General features: G+C 48.2%; 1 non-coding gene across 1 annotated transcript; it reads right to left on the reverse strand.

Moving 5' to 3' along the window:
• Positions 1 to 10,991: 10,991 nt before the first annotated feature.
• On the reverse strand, positions 10,992 to 11,066 carry Trnas-cga (transfer RNA serine (anticodon CGA)). Its single transcript has one exon. It is a non-coding gene; the product is annotated as a tRNA-Ser (tRNA).
• Between the last annotated feature and the right edge of the window lie 4,392 nt (positions 11,067 to 15,458).

Here is a 15,458-nt window from a genome sequence, read left to right on the forward strand (position 1 = left end):
GTTGTGGGACAGTGTGGAATATTCCCGCTTCAGCCACTATAGTTTCATGAAGTTCCGATAGATGGCGGCGCTATACGTAGTCTTAAAAATGAAGTCTGTAATGGAGGTGCGTTTCAAGCAGAGAGCTGTCACTGAGTTTCTTTTGGCGGAAAACCAAAGCATCGCAGATATTCATTGGTGCCTGCAGAATGTCTACGGGGACCTGGCTTTGAACAGAAGAATGGCGAGTTGTTGCGCGTGGCGCCTGTCATCATCGCAACGAGGTCGCGCAAATCTGTCCGATCTCCCAGGTGCTGGCCGGCTGCCCACAGCTGTGACTCCTGCAATGCTGGAACTTGCGGACACTCTCATTGGAGGTGATCGACGGTTCCAAACACTTGCTACTCAACTAGCTTCTTAGAAGTATGGGCACCCAAGAGGATCTGAAAAAACTTCACTGAACTGCTCTTACTAATCCACCCTACAGCCCTGATCTCACACCTTCCGACTTCCATCGGTTTGACCCTATGAAGGATGTACTCTGCGGGAAGCAGTATGTGGATGATTGGGAGGTTCTTGATGCAGCAAGACGTTGGCTCCGACGTCGGCCAGTGATGTGGGCATACAAGCCCTCTAAGTAAGTTGGCGTAATGCCGTCGCATTGTACAGAGATTTTGTTGAAAAATAAGGTTTTGTAGCCAAGGGAGTGGGGAATAATAGTGTTTGGCACACTTCTGTTTTTATCTTTTCATTTCATAGTTTTAACTTTTGGTCACCACAGACCAGTCATTCCTGCAATGCTGGCAGGAACAATTACGCCTACAAAGGAGTAGCAGCAGCGGCTACATGGGCAGATGCAGGTGGTTCTAAACCAAACTGTGGAACTGCTTCTCATCAGTTCAGCACAGGTGGCGTCCCAGGCGCCCACTGTTGAGTTTTCTCCCACACCCTCGACGCCGTTTTGAGTCCACGGAAAGGTGGGAAAATTACCTGCGCCAGTTCTAGCTACACTGCCAAGTAAGTCGTATCGTCAATCCATTCGATAAAGCCGCCTTGCTATTGCCCAGTAGTGGGGGGTTATATGATGTTATGTAAAATTTGAAGCCCTTCACTGAGCCGGTGAAACTTCAATTTGACGAACTTTGTCGGTTACTTACGCAGTATTTTGGAAATCAAATGGCTGCAGTTTAATCAGTGAAACGTCCCCTTAGAAAAATTATAAATGACTGTGCTTAAACTGACACACAATATCTGACTTTCAGTAATCCCTACAAAAGAATGGCCCTGACTGACAATAACCTACACCTTTCATGAATCACTTACCTCACAAAAAAATTCGTTACTCAAACTACTGCAATACAGCGTGCGCCAATACTGCCAGCTGAATAAAAGATTTTAACTACTGAAGGCACTAACTACTGATAGGCATAGTTAGCAAATGAAAGATTTTGATAGAGAACAAACAATGTATTTACCTTAATAGTGTTCAAAAGTCATAATATATATATATCAGTTCATGACATCCAGTCTTACAAATTTACTGTCTCTGATGGGCACACGTCCAGATCATCCGCTCTCAAAACTCCGCCATCTCTGTCCCCACATCCACCACTGCTGGCGGCTCACCTCAAACTGCGCAACGCTACGCGCTGTTAACAGCCAACTGCCCAACACGACAATAGCAAATTCCAACAATGCAAACCAGCCACAGACTGCACACAGCACAGTCAGTGATTTTAATACAGAGCGCTACGTGGCGTTACCAATATAAAAACCTAAACAGTCTACTTACACCAGCAGCAGAATCACTCTGAGCAGTCGTATGCGACATGGATCGCCGATTTGCAGGATCTCTCGCAATATTTCGTATGCCGATGGGCTAATTCGGTTAGCACCTGACCCTGACGTCCACACTAGGGTGTTGACCTCGTCTGATCCTTATTTAGCCGCCGTTGCCCAGATTGTGGAACCACACGAGCTTACAGTGGCACAAGGGACGTTTATTCCGACAATTGGTAGATGGCGCTATTAGGTACGCATCGAAGCAAATCCCAGTGCCTCGCGGCGCTCCTCAGGCGTGTTTTCCTCCGCCGACTTTCCGTGTCTTGATGCCGTTGACGATTCCGGTGCAGTGGCGTCGCTACACAGCTAGTCCACACGTCAATCGGTCGTGATTCCCGCCTCCGGCATTTTTCGGGACCACGGTGTCGCTCTCCTTCCATTCATTGGGGATTGTCAGAGGTCAATTCCCCATTGTCGCAAAATATTTTTGTGTAACCCGCTTTTTCTATTCTCTTTCAGATAATTGATGGAAGTGAGCGTTTGGCGTAGTTGGCCTGGAGGCGCCTTACGGGGCAGGTCCGACGGCCTTGGTGCAGATCTTATTACATTCGACGCCACATTGGGCGACCTACGCGACGGAAGGGGATGAAATAATGATGGAGACAACACAACACCCAGTCTCTGAGCGGAGAAAATCCTCGACCCAGCCGGAAATCGAACGCGAGCCCATTAGGACGGCAGTCCGACACGCTGACCATTCAGCTATCGGGGCGGACAGATAACTGATGAAGTCCGTTTAATGTCTCTATCAGCCCCTTTTTAAGATTTGCGCTACTTACTGCGGTCTCACAGTCAGGAATATGAGAGTACCATGAGCCGTGCAGAAATTTCAGGGCACACTTCTCTTTTAAGCCATCGGCGGTGCCTATATTTTGTCGCTTCCGCCTCATTCCCTTCTCCGTGCGCAACATGGTGAAGACAGAGTTGCAGAATTGGCAGGATCATGGCATCGTTTCTCCTATTTCGCCGAATCAGTGTGTTACTCCTATGGTGGTGATTTCGAAGCCAGATGCCGCCGTGTGGCTTTGAAGCGATTTTAAACTGACCGTGAACACGCAATTGTCACGGATTCCTATCCAGTTCTGCGACTCGAGGAATTGTTGGCGAAGTTGTGAGGGGGCTAGTATATTCACGCACCATCTTGCGCGACACATACTTGCAGTTGCCGTTGGACGCAGTTCCTCGGACTTTCTTGGTTCTCAAAACCGTCTTCGGACTTTCCCAATTTAATTCCTTGCCGTCTGGAATCGCGCCTGTGCTGGGAATTTATCAGCGTTATTTGGAGTAGCCGATTCAGGACATTCCCTGCTGCGATATTAGTCTGATGACATTTAGTTTATGGGCTGTACGCGAGAGGAGCATTTACGAAGCCTATAGACGGTTTTTCAACGCCTTCTGGACAATATCCTTCGTGGAAAGGTGTAGTTTTTTGGGACATGTGGCCGGCCGCGGTGGTCTCGCGGTTCTAGGCGCGCAGTCCGGAACCGCGAGACTGCTACGGTCGCAGGTTCGAATCCTTCCTCGGGCATGGATGTGTGTGATGTCCTTAGGTTAGTTAGGTTTAAGTAGTTCTAAGTTCTAGGGGATTGATGACCTCAGATGTTCAGTCCCATAGTGCTCAGAGCCATTTGAACCATTTTTTTTTGGGACATGTGCTTAGCAAAGGTGGCCTTCTCCCTGCAGAGGGCATCATCAAGGCCATCAACAACTTGCTCAGATTCAAGAACCTGAAGGAGCTCCAACCGTTTTTGTGCAAGATTTTATATTATGCTAAGTTAATTTCCCAGGCTGTGCGCATATGCCATCCTCTTAACTGGCTTCCTCAAAAGGGCGTTAAGTTTGCCTGTTCTGCGGATTGCCAATGTTCTTTCCAGTCCTTCAAGCAGTGTTTGTGCTTGTCTCCCTGTCTGGCATCATTTACGTCAGGTAAACGTTTAACCCTGACCTATGACGCATTCAAATACGTATGGCACTGGTGTGATTCTGTCCCATTTGAACGCAGGTGGCATCAAACAGCCCATCGCTTACACCTCATAGATGCTTACCTCGTAACACATTCACAGGTGGAGAAGGAGCACTGGCTATTGTTGCCGGAATTTAAAAAAAATCACTTTTCTTTTCTTCGGGCGAGGTTCCCCCTCATCCGTGACCATAAGCCAACTGTGCCTTCCAAGCTACTTGATAATACTGGCCACTAATTGGAGAGGTGGGGTCTCTGTCACAGTAATTATTGCTGACATTTGTTACTGCTCCACCACTCAACGTGCAAATGCTGATGCACTGGCGCGGCTGCTGGGGTGGCCCGATCCGGAATTTGATTGGTAGCAAGCTCTCGTGTTCACATTGGACGAGACCTTGCAGGAGACCTTGTTGGAGTTTTCGTTGACAACGTGAGAGGTCGCGACTGCCATGGCCGCCTACCCGCCTTTCTAGAAAATCGTTCAGCTTTCCACGTGGGTTGGTCAGAGCGTGTGGATGGAGCGTATGTATCTGGCGTTGTATAAAAGTTCTCCTTTCCGTGATCGGGTCGTCCTCTCAGCATTGTGTCCTCGCATACTCCAGCTGCTGCACGTGTCGCACCGCGATGTGACTAGTATAAAGGTGTTGGTGCAACGTCACATCTACTAACCAGCGATCGGCCATGACTTCGAACATCTGGTGTGAGCTCGCGGTACTTGTGCACATAACTCTGCTTTTATGCTGTTACAGTTTTCCTCTTGGCTGGTCCCGGAGCACCCTTGCGGCAGCACAGATGTCGCTTTTATGGGTCCCTTTTTGGGCAGCTCTTTTTGGTGGCCAAAACCTTATCAGATTCCCCATACGTCTCAAAGCTGTGTTCCATGTGATCGATTGCCACTGTATATGATTTTTCGATTATTTGTGGTACTGAGGGATCCTCCAGGACCCTTCTGTTCGTTAAGAGTTGGCTATTTGTGTCACAGGAGATTGAAGACTTTTGTGATTGCAGTGGTATCTAGCATTTAACTATCATCTTGTTTCACACGGCTTCTAACTTAGAGGTGGAGCACTTCATACATACGTTCAAGATTCAATTGAAGAAATCTGTCTACCTTTCCTGAGACGATGCATAGTCTTCTGGTTATGCAGTGGGCAACGCCAGTCAGAGGATGCAGTCTGGCATAACGTTTACACGGGTGGCAGCCATAGGGAATAGTAGATCTCTTGTGCTCTGAGCTGCATGCCCCAGACTACTGTGGCCTCCTGCATTTTCCCTTGGGACAACCGTTTGGGCATTCAGCAGGGATGGCTGTGGGAGTTGTGGTGGGCCACAAAGGATGACAATTGCTTGTGGTGGATGTTGGTGGGGAGCAGCTTACCTGTCACGTAAATCAATTGCACCCATGACCCATAGCGTCATCACCACTACAGTCTTTCAGTCAGCTGGACGTCGGTGTATGTCGCGACATTGTTCCAGGTTTGGACTCCCGCTTGTAGCAGGGTGCTTCTTTGTTGCCATCCCCTTCATATCCTCTGCCTACCTCTCTTCTCTTGCAGCCTTGGCCCACAGTGAGACTTGCTCCCACGATTACCAATGTGAAGCCCGTGGAATTTGATCTAGCCTCCTACTCGTCATGCAGCTCCTATCCCCTCCTCCGTTGCTGGTGGAAGTAGCTTTGTTTCTGCTGCTGCTGGTGGACTGACCATTGCCTCAGCCTTCACACCTTATACCCCCCCCCCCCCACCCTCCCCCAGTAGATCAATGGCATCAGCGTTTCTTCTTCAGTGGATGCTCTGCTCCCAGGTAACCACTATTCACTCCAGTTCTGTGCTGGAGATCATGGCCCAAAGCCTGGTCATTCGGCATTATGTGACCTCTTCAGTGGGACTGATTTACGATGGCGGGAAATGAGCTGGCGTGGGTAGTGCAGCGGACTAGTGTGGACATTTGACATGGGGGGGGGGGGGGGGAACACTGGCGGAAGCATTTACCTACAGGTTATGGTAAGTTGGGTGGGGTTATTCTAACGCTGGGCTCAACCACCGTGGGCCTCGTACCATTTCTGTCTGCTCAGTCGTAAGCCACCCAGGCCTGCTTGTTGTGTTCATCCTGGCCCATACAGTACCCTGTGTCGACAGTATTGTTTAGCGTGATTGTACTCTTGGGCCGATACTAAGATCCAAAATGGCTGAAGGGCAGAGACACAACGAGGAGGCAACAAGGCTTTGGACTATCTTCCCCGATCACAGAATGTGGAGTTCGGAGGCTTGCTCACTCTGTAAAGCCGGACAGACGGCGATCAGTGGCAGATCTGATGACAGAGAATAACGCTCGTGCAGGTACAAGTGTTACGGAGCACATTTTTCAGAGCAGATTGCTGAGTAATCGGCTCCACAGGGGAGATCCCTTCGTGTTCCTGTACTGACTCAGTGACACTGTCAATTACGATTTCAGTGGACACAAGATTATCGAGACAGCACCCTAGATCAAAGATAAGGTGTCGTCTGGCCACATCAAATACGTAGCTTGTTACACAAGGTCGATGGTCGTGCCCAGTATGTCGTTATGCAGGTGAACAGCTGCTACTAACGTGCACTGCGACGCGGGCGCAAGCTTGTGGAGCTATGCTGTGGAGAAGGATATTCATTTGGACCTCCATGGGACCTGTGACAAAAATTGTAGCACTATATACAGCTGTGCACTACATAAACATTACTGCGAACCACTTTATCCCTTCAAGCTTGTACTCCTTCCGAGCGACAATAGCGTCTTCCAGCAGGATAACTATCCGTGTCACAAAGCCAGAATAGTACTACATCACTTTCAGGAGAACGATATTGAATTCAAGTTGATGTTCTGACCAAAAAATTCTCCTGATTTGGAGGGAATGGAACACATCTGGGACGCCATCGGGCGCCAGTTCTCCGCCATCAGTCTGTGGCCCGTAACTAAACGGAATTGTCAGACCTGTCCGTAGATAACTGGTACCACATATCTCCGGAAGTGTGGCAACGACTTGTGGAATCCAGGCCACGTTGAATCGTTGCTTTGCTGCGTTTCAAATGCGGATGAACAAGCTTTTGAATAGGTGGCCATTATGTCTTGCACCAGTGTACATTTCCTCTCTCTTTTTATAGTCGATATACCGTGAATCGCAGGCCTAAATATAGCTTTTAGTGAAATTAACTGAAAAGTTTGAAGACTTGCTTCTAGGAGACAGGCCTTACCATCATAATTATTTTGCATTAGACCTTAATTATAAAACACTGAAGGTTTTTGTTTGTAGCAGTGGGTGAATGAAAAATGGATGCTGCACTCGATCTCCGCTTGAGACACGTAAACGTCACTGGAATTAACTGCGTCCGCGGTGGCCTAGCGGCGAGGTGTTCCACTGCGGGTGAAAGGACTCTAGATCGAACCCTCGCTGTGGTGGAATATTAAAAAGCTATTGACCTGCCTTTCACTTCTACCAAAGCCTGCGGTATGTGTGTCGCGTAAAATTTGCACATGATTTGCATTCTAGATAGATTTGCGTGTTGCTAAAGTGAAGCGAGAATATGTGAATGAATCCAACAATGAGGACGGAGATGTTGGCCAGTGGTGTAATATAATGAGTAAAGAGAAATACTTAAGTGGTTTGACTTCTTTAAAAATCAGTCCTTAGATTTTAGGTTAAAGTTCGCTGTGATCATTAACTTCAACTTCAAGTAATGGCAGTCAGTAAGAAGACTATTTATTTCATTCGAGATGAAATTGGGGTTAGGGTTCCTACGCTTGCAGAAAGTTACCAAAATTATGGGAAAACTCGAAACATTACAAGTTTCAACGGCCAGTTTCAGAAGCAATGAGGTCAATCTCCAATATAATTTTATATAATGAGTCCGTTTAAAATTAATTGATGGTAGTTTATTTACAGTGTGATCGATTTCAGAATGCTGCACTTCCATCTTCAGGCACCAATTTCTGTAAGAGTGCACTTCTGCCAAATATGCCAGACAAAACTCCATTTCATCGATGAAGTGAGTAACAGGCGCCATGCACACAGAAAATGGTAACTGAGAAATATGTGAGCCGAAATATGGAGTGGTACGTTGAGACTCTCACAAAAGTTTGTAATTAAAACTATGTAATATTAAGCAAGGTTTTAAGAAAGAGACTGCCATGCTGCATTGAATTAGAAGCCGTTGTTAGGTGCTCCAACTTTCGATTTTGAATTGCTGTAGCTGGCGACGAGCTGGTAGTGATAAAGTGTCAAGTTCCAAAAAATAACATCTGAACCATAAAAGACAATTTATGTATAAAAATATGGTACTGCAGATATTTTTATATTTGCTTTGTACATGTTTAGTAAGTCAGAGAAAGTTCCATAAATGCAAGGATAAGGTCAGTACATTTTTAGAATTAGAAACTAAACAGAATGAGATATTTTCACTCTGCAGCGGAGTGTGCGCTGATATGAAACTTCCTGGCAGATTAAAACTGTGTGCCCGACCGAGACTCGAACTCGGGACCTTTGCCTTTCGCGGGCAAGTGCTCTACCAACTGAGCTACCAAAGCACGACTCACGCCCGGTACTCACAGCCTTACTTCTGCAAGTACCTCGTCTCCTACCTTCCAAACTTTACAGAAGCTCTCCTGCGAACCTTGCAGAACTAGCACTCCTGAAAGAAAGGATATTGCGGAGACATGGCTTAGCCACAGCCTGGGGTATGTTTCCAGAATGAGATATTTTCACTCTGCAGCGGAGTGTGCGCTGATATGAAACTTCCTGGGAGATTAAAACTGTGTGCCCGACCGAGACTCGAATTCGGGACCTTTGCCTTTCGCGGGCAAGTGCTCTACCAACTGAGCTACTGAAGCACGACTCACGCCCGGTACTCACAGCCTTACTTCTGCCAGTAACTCGTCTCCTACCTTCCAAACTTTACAGAAGCTCTCCTGCGAACCTTGCAGAACTAGCACTCCTGAAAGAAAGGATATTGCGGAGACATGGCTTAGCCACAGCCTGGGGAATGTTTCCAGAATGAGATATTTTCACTCTGCAGCGGAGTGTGCGCTGATATGAAACTTCCTGGGAGATTAAAACTGTGTGCCCGACCGAGACTCGAACTCGGGACCTTTGCCTTTCGCGGGCAGGTGCTCTACCAACTGAGCTACCGAAGCACGACTCACGCCCGGTACTCACAGCCTTACCTCTGCCAGTACCTCGTCTCCTACCTTCCAAACTTTACAGAAGCTCTCCTGCGAACCTTGCAGAACTAGCACTCCTGAAAGAAAGGATATTGCGGAGACATGGCATAGCCACAGCCTGGGGGATGTTTCCAGAATGAGATATTTTCACTCTGCAGCGGAGTGTGCGCTGATATGAAACTTCCTGGCAGATTAAAACTGTGTGCCCGACCGAGTCTCGAACTCGGGACCTTTTCCTTTCGCGGGCAAGTGCTCTACCAACTCAGCTACCGAAGCACGACTCACGCCCGGTACTCACAGCCTTACTTCTGCCAGTACCTCGTCTCCTACCTTCCAAACTTTACAGAAGCTCTCCTGCGAACCTTGCAGAACTAGCACTCCTGAAAGAAAGGATATTGCGGAGACATAGCTTAGCCACAGCCTGGGGGATGTTTCCAGAATGAGATATTTTCACTCTGCAGCGGAGTGTGCGCTGATATGAAACTTCCTGGGAGATTAAAACTGTGTGCCCGACCGAGACTCGAACTCGGGACCTTTGCCTTTCGCGGGCAGGTGCTCTACCAACTGAGCTACCGAAGCACGACTCACGCCCGGTACTCACAGCCTTACCTCTGCCAGTACCTCGTCTACTACCTTCCAAACTTTACAGAAGCTCTCCTGCGAACCTTGCAGAACTAGCACTCCTGAAAGAAAGGATATTGCTGAGACATGGCTTAGCCACAGCCTGGGGGATTTTTCCAGAATGAGATATTTTCACTCTGCAGCGGAGTGTGCGCTGATATGAAACTTCCTGGCAGATTAAAACTGTGTGCCCGACCGAGACTCGAATTCGGGACCTTTGCCTTTCGCGGGCAAGTGCTCTACCAACTGAGCTACCGAAGCACGACTCATGCCCGGTACTCACAGCCTTACTTCTGCCAGTACCTCGTCTCCTACCTTCCAAACTTTACAGAAGCTGTCCTGCGAACCTTGCAGAACTATCACTCCTGAAAGAAAGGATATTGCGGAGACATGGCTTAGCCACAGCCTGGGGGATGTTTCCAGAATGAGATATTTTCACTCTGCAGCGGAGTGTGCGCTGATATGAAACTTCCTGGCAGATTAAAACTGTGTGCCCGACCGAGACTCGAACTCGGGACCTTTGCCTTTCGCGGGCAAGTGCTCTACCAACTGAGCTACCGAAGCACGACTCACGCCCGGTACTCACAGCCTTACTTCTGCCAGTACCTCGTCTCCTGCCTTCCAAACTTTACAGAAGCTCTACTGCGAACCTTGCAGAACTAGCACTCCTGAAAGAATGGATATTGCGGAGACATGGCTTAGCCATAGCCTGGGGGATGTTTCCAGAATGAGATATTTTCACTCTGCAGCGGAGTGTGCGCTGATATGAAACTTCCTGGGAGATTAAAACTGTGTGCCCGACCGAGACTCGAATTCGGGACCTTTGCCTTTCGCGGGCAAGTGCTCTACCAACTGAGCTACTGAAGCACGACTCACGCCCGGTACTCACAGCCTTACTTCTGCCAGTACCTCGTCTCCTGCCTTCAGAACTTTACAGAAGCTCTCCAGCGAACCTTGCAGAACTAGCACTCCTGAAAGAAAGGATATTGCGGAGACATGGCTTAGCCACAGCCTGGGGGATGTTTCCAGAATGAGATATTTTCACTCTGCAGCGGAGTGTGCGCTGATATGAAACTTCCTGGGAGATTAAAACTGTGTGCCCGACCGAGACTCGAATTCGGGACCTTTGCCTTTCGCGGGCAAGTGCTCTACCAACTGAGCAACTGAAGCACGACTCACGCCCGGTACTCACAGCCTTACTTCTGCCAGTACCTCGTCTCCTGCCTTCCAAACTTTACAGAAGCTCTCCTGCGAACCTTGCAGAACTAGCACTCCTGAAAGAAAGGATATTGCGGAGAGATGGCTTAGCCACAGCTTGTGGGATGTTTCCAGAATGAGATATTTTCACTCTGCAGCGGAGTGTGCGCTGATATGAAACTTCCTGGCAGATTAAAACTGTATGCCCGACCGAGACTCGAACTCGGGACCTTTGCCTTTCGCGGGCAAGTGCTCTACCAACTGAGCTACCGAAGCACGACTCACGCCCGGTACTCACAGCCTTACCTCTGCCAGTACCTCGTCTCCTACCTTCCAAACTTTACAGAAGCTCTCCTGTGAACCCTGCAGAACTAGCACTCCTGAAAGAAAGGATATTGCGGAGACATGGCTTAGCCACAGCCTGGGGGATGTTTCCAGAATGAGATATTTTCACTCTGCAGCGGAGTGTGCGCTGATATGAAACTTCCTGGGAGATTAAAACTGTGTGCCCGACCGAGACTCGAACTCGGGACCTTTGCCTTTCGCGGGCAGGTGCTCTACCAACTGAGCTACCGAAGCACGACTCACGCCCGGTACTCACAGCCTTACTTCTGCCATTACCTCGTCTCCTACCTTCCAAACTTTACAGAAGCTCTCCTGCGAACCTTGCAGAACTAGCACTCCTGAAAGAAAGGATATTGCGGAGACATGGCTTAGCCACAGCCTGGGGGATGTTTCCAGAATGAGATATTTTCACTCTGCAGTGGATTGTGCGCTGATATGAATGTAGGAGACGAGGTACTGGCAGAAGTAAGGTTGTGAGTATCGGGCGTGAGTCGTGCTACGGTTGCTCAGGTGGTATAGCATTTGCCCGCGAAAGGCAAAGGTCCCGAGTTAGAGTTTCGGTCGGGCACACAGTTTTAATCTGCCAGGAAGTTTCAGAAACTGAACAGTTTAACTTGGGATAACCAACTGTTGAGTTTAAGCTCTTCAGTAGTTCTGTTCCAACATAGATTAAACAAGCACATGCGAACTAAAACAGAGAGAAAACCATCTCCATTAGCAAATATTATATACCAATAACTCTCAAATGATCAGCTCAGAACAGACAATGAGCCACTATTAAAGAACACTGTAAAACAAGTAGGCAACGATGAAATACGTTTAAATAAAATTAAGAAAGAAATACCCTGCTGGTTTCAACGACAAGTTACATACACTCCTGGAAATTGAAATAAGAACACCGTGAATTCATTGTCCCAGGAAGGGGAAACTTTATTGACACATTCCTGGGGTCAGATACATCACATGATCACACTGACAGAACCACAGGCACATAGACACAGGCAACAGAGCATGTACAATGTCGGCACTAGTACAGTGTATATCCACCTTTCGCAGCAATGCAGGCTGCTATTCTCCCATGGAGACGATCGTAGAGATGCTGGATGTAGTCCTGTGGAACGGCTTGCAATGCCATTTCCACCTGGCGCCTCAGTTGGACCAGCGTTCGTGCTGGATGTGCAGACCGCGTGAGACGACACTTCATCCAGTCCCAAACATGCTCAATGGGGGACAGATCCGGAGATCTTGCTGGCCAGGGTAGTTGACTTACACCTTCTAGAGCACGTTGGGTGGCACGTGATACATGCGGACGTGCACTGTCCTGTTGGAACAGCAAGTTCCCTTGCCGGTCTAGGAATGGTAGAACGATGGGTTCGATGACGGTTTGGATGTACCGTGCACTATTCAGTGTCCCCTCGACGATCACCAGTGGTGTACGGCCAGTGTAGGAGATCGCTCCCCACACCATGATGCCGGGTGTTGGCCCTGTGTGCCTCGGTCGTATGCAGTCCTGATTGTGGCGCTCACCTGCACGGCGCCAAACACGCATACGACCATCATTGGCACCAAGGCAGAAGCAACTCTCATCGCTGAAGACGACACGTCTCCATTCGTCCCTCCATTCACGCCTGTCGCGACACCACTGGAGGCGGGCTGCACGATGTTGGGGCGTGAGCGGAAGACGGCCTAACGGTGTGCGGGACCGTAGCCCAGCTTCATGGAGACGGTTGCGAATGGTCCTCGCCGATACCCCAGGAGCAACAGTGTCCCTAATTTGCTGGGAAGTGGCGGTGCGGTCCCCTACGGCACTGCGTAGGATCCTACGGTCTTGGCGTGCATCCGTGCGTCGCTGCGGTCCGGTCCCAGGTCGACGGGCACGTGCACCTTCCGCCGACCACTGGCGACAACATCGATGTACTGTGGAGACCTCACGCCCCACGTGTTGAGCAATTCGGCGGTACGTCCACCCGGCCTCCCGCATGCCCACTATACGCCCTCGCTCAAAGTCCGTCAACTGCACATACGGTTCATGTCCACGCTGTCGCGGCATGCTACCAGTGTTAAAGACTGCGATGGAGCTCCGTATGCCACGGCAAACTGGCTGACACTGACGGCGGCGGTGCACAAATGCTGCGCAGCTAGCGCCATTCGACGGCCAACATCGCGGTTCCTGGTGTGTCCGCTGTGCCGTGCGTGTGATCATTGCTTGTACAGTCCTCTCGCAGTGTCCGGAGCAAGTATGGTGGGTCTAACACACCGGTGTCAATGTGTTCTTTTTTCCATTTCCAGGAGTGTATTAACCGTGCGTGCCCAGGCAGAATAAATAACATTCCTAAATTACCGACTGGGCTCACACCCAATAAAATGGAATCTTTGTAACATGAGTAGATGGAGATCATTGGTACATGGCTTGATTTAAGACTACCCCAAAAAGGTGTGTGAATGAAATTTTAGCCAGAATCCCTACACGGCTTCAACTAAGACAGACAATTGAAGTTACCTTTAGGATGGATTCACATTACAGAAATCTCTCGTCATATTCATAAATTCTCAAGAGAACACTAAGAAAAAAGAGAAGCATAAGCGTGAAGTAAAGCCAAGTTTATCAGCATAACTACCGCTAAAAGTCTCTTAACAACACAACGGTTAACTGAAGCCTAATAGGCAGCATAAGAACTCTATAGCGCAGCAGATAACTCTAAATAGTTCCACGTAAAGTCTGCTCATTAATATTCTCACCTATCAAGTCCACATAGCTCAGCCAGTCTACCCTGCTTGTAATTTCTGTAGATACGACGTAGCAGGCGCATTACCAAGGCCTTGTTCTACCAGATTCGTATTTCTCAGGAATGTATTCTGACAGATTGGCGAAGCAGATTTTCAGCCAAAGTGCTACTCATTCCGGCAGGGTTGCTTGGAAGCGTCCATGTCCCACAGAAGCGCCAACCGCTGCCGTTGGACGGCCATCCTCCTGTTACCGGTCGGTAACCACCGAGGCCCAGCTGATCAGGGGTGGCATTATATCGACGCCGTAGGCAACGCGCGTGCCCCCTGCCGGGACGCTAAATAGACCGTTGCTTAGCTACGGGCAAAGAGACTGCTCAGTTCCATACATCTGCTCGCATAATCGCACCAAATGAAAAATTGATCACAACCCCATGACATGTCACGCTAATACCGTGTAACACCACTTGTACCCTTGGTAATGGCCTCAGTTAGGCGAGAAAGAGTGACTACAAGATTTTTCATGCGCGCGGAACCGGTTATCAACTTACATACATCTGACAGCAGTGGATGTACTGTATCTGAGGTATTTTACACCTCTGTAGCTCGGTGATACAGTTATGATTTTTATTTTAGTGTACTTGTTGTTACCTCTTTCGAAGGAAGTAATAGGAAGAGAAGAGCAAGTAAACGAAGATGACAACGGAGATGACATTCTGCAAGAAGAATTTGACAGAGCTCTAAAAGAACTACGGGTCAACAAAGCAACGGGTATTGTTGATATCCCTGCAGAACTAATAAAGAATGCTGGTGACAGCATGAAAATGATGCTACTTAAACTTATTAGGTCCATCTATGACACAGGAGAGATACCGACAGACTTCCGGAAATGTATCATTGTTCCTATACCAAAGAAGGCAGCAGCTGCAAAATGCGAACAGTACCGAACTCTAAGCCTAATATCATATGCATCAAAAATTGTCATAAAAATAGTTCTGAAGAGAATCGAAGAGAAGGTGGAGGATATGCTGAGTGAAGATCAGTTTGATTTCAGAAGGGGACTGGGAACAAGAGAGGCGATTCTGGTACTGAGACTCGTTATCGAAAAGCAATTGCAGAAAAATAAACCAACATATATTGCTTGTGTAGACATGGAAAAGGCATTTGATAACGTTATCTGGCAAGAGATGTTCAGAGTCGTGAGGAAAAGTGGAATAAAGTACAAAGACATCTGTGTGATACTCAGTTTCTATAAGAATGAGGTGGCAGCGATTAGAAACGGGCACCAGGAACAAGAAGACACTATTAGAAAAGGGGTACGACAAGTATGTGCTCTCTCTCCTCTTATATTCAATGGTTACATCCAGGAAGCTATAGACCAAGTTTGAGAAACTACTGAGGCGGGGATCAAAATCAATGGGCAGAAGATAGACATGCTACGTTATGCAGATGATATTGTTATAGTCATGGAGACAAAAGATCTAGCTGAAGTCCTCAGAACAATGGAAAAAAATTCTATGGAGTCGGCATGGAATGAGAATAAACAAGAAAAAGACTAAAGTGATGGTATGCAGTACATGAGCAGAATATGAACCTCTGA

This window comes from Schistocerca serialis, chromosome 9 (assembly GCF_023864345.2).
Source record: "Schistocerca serialis cubense isolate TAMUIC-IGC-003099 chromosome 9, iqSchSeri2.2, whole genome shotgun sequence".
Taxonomy (NCBI): Eukaryota; Metazoa; Arthropoda; class Insecta; order Orthoptera; family Acrididae; genus Schistocerca; species Schistocerca serialis.